Here is a 2,500-nt window from a genome sequence, read left to right as displayed (position 1 = left end):
TGTGCCACCCGCCAGTTCAGATGGAAAATACTACAAATTAGTCCACTATAACAAAAATTAACTGCATGGTTAGACCTACTTTACAAGTTACATCTAACTGTTTGAGGTGTGCCACCCGCCAGTTCAGATGGAAAATACTACAAATTAGTATACTATAACAAATTAATTGCATGGTTAGACCTACTTTACAAGTTACATCGAACTGTATAAGGTGTGCCACCCGCCAGTTCAGATGGAAAATACTACAAATTAGTACACTATAACAAAAATTAACTGCATGGTTAGACCTACTTTACAAGTTACATCTAACTGTTTGAGGTGTGCCACCCGCCAGTTCAGATGGAAAATACTACAAATTAGTACACTATAACAGAAATTAACTGCATGGTTAGACCTACTTTACAAGTTACATCGAACTGTATGAGGTGTGCCACCCGCCAGTTCAGGTGGAAAATACTACAAATTAGTCCACTATAACAAAAATTAACTGCATGGTTAGACCTACTTTACAAGTTACATCTAACTGTTTGAGGTGTGCCACCCGCCAGTTCAGATGGAAAATACTACAAATTAGTATACTATAACAAATTAATTGCATGGTTAGACCTACTTTACAAGTTACATCGAACTGTATGAGGTGTGCCACCCGCCAGTTCAGATGGAAAATACTACAAATTAGTACACTATAACAAAAATTAACTGCATGGTTAGACCTACTTTACAAGTTACATCTAACTGTTTGAGGTGTGCCACCCGCCAGTTCAGATGGAAAATACTACAAATTAGTACACTATAACAGAAATTAACTGCATGGGTAGACCTACTTTACAAGTTACATCGAACTGTATGAGGTGTGCCACCCGCCAGTTCAGATGGAAAATACTACAAATTAGTATACTATAACAAAAATTAACTGCATGGTTAGACCTACTTTAAAAAGTTACATCTAACTGTTTGAGGTGTGCCACCCGCCAGTTCAGATGGAAAATACTACAAATTAGTATACTATAACAAATTAATTGCATGGTTAGACCTACTTTACAAGTTACATCGAACTGTATGAGGTGTGCCACCCGCCAGTTCAGATGGAAAATACTACAAATTAGTCCACTATAACAAAAATTAACTGCATGGTTAGACCTACTTTACAAGTTACATCTAACTGTTTGAGGTGTGCCACCCGCCAGTTCAGATGGAAAATACTACAAACTAGTATACTATAACAAATTAATTGCATGGTTAGACCTACTTTACAAGTTACATCTAACTGTAGGAGGTGTGCTACCTGCCAGTTCAGATGGAAAATACTACAGATTAGTATACCCAACTAGTGGTCGCAGTGGACTAGTGGACTAGTGGACCCAACTAGTGGACGAATGCAAATCCTGCATTTTGATTCCCCACTCTACTAGAGGACTGTTAGTAATAGTCCTCGAGTAGCAAAAAGCCTGACACTTTCTTTCGTTTTATTCCCTAATAAATATTTCTTGCATTTCATTTTCTAACTTTGCTATTACCTTTTCTGGCCGACTAGTTGGGTTAAACCAAAACAATTAGACCCTTCGCCCTCAAGGGCCACGGGTCAATAGCCCATTTGGCTTCGCCTCATGGGCTATTGACCCGTAGCCCTTGTGGGCTACGGGTCTAATTGTTAAATAACTCTGCGGTTAGACCTACTTTACAAGGTACATCGAACTGTATGCGGTGTGCTACCCGCCAGTTCAGATGATGGTACTTATATTACATTGATCTTTCAATCATTGCTGCCGTGTGCAGATATGTCTATTGGAAAGATATCACTTATACTTACCGGTATGTTACTGCTTAAGATTGATGTGTTTACGATTGAAAGATGACTGACAATTTTCGCAGACTTAAAGGATAGTGAAACCTTTCTTGATTTTACAATGTAGTCAAAAATTATTGAGAAACTGTTCTTGTGTTACCGGTAACAGAGGAAGTCACTGATTGTTGCACTGAAGATCTCTTGCTTGCGTTTAACCCGTTCATTGTGAAGGCATTCAACTCTGCTATAATTACCTGATGTCTGAAAGAATTCACTTCAAACAGTTAATGTCATAAGATTAATTTCATAAGGTGACTATCCAGAATCACAATCACCTCTACCCTCCTAAGTATTGACATAAAGACATTAATCTACATTTGCATCACAATTCACAATCAGAGGACTGTCTGCTTCTTGCATCTCAAGAAATTCCCTCCAATTAAATTTCAATGCACAATTTCCTCCAGCACTGCATCTTGTGGTTGAGGTACATGTAGGCCCTAGAAAATATTCACACCAGTCAATCAATCAATCAATGCATAAGCTACATGTACATTTCAATGAATGATGTAACACAACACTTTGCCATTCATAAGCAATCCTCTGGTGTAAATGAAACTGAATAATGAAGCTAAAGGAATTGCAAACTTATCTGGAAGCCTGTGACAGCATTCCACAAGTGTCCACATTTCCAAATTGATCATTTTGTGCATG

Source organism: Montipora capricornis, chromosome 7, assembly GCF_036669925.1.
Source record: "Montipora capricornis isolate CH-2021 chromosome 7, ASM3666992v2, whole genome shotgun sequence".
Taxonomy (NCBI): domain Eukaryota; kingdom Metazoa; phylum Cnidaria; class Anthozoa; order Scleractinia; family Acroporidae; genus Montipora; species Montipora capricornis.
Note: the sequence above shows the minus strand (reverse complement) of the source record.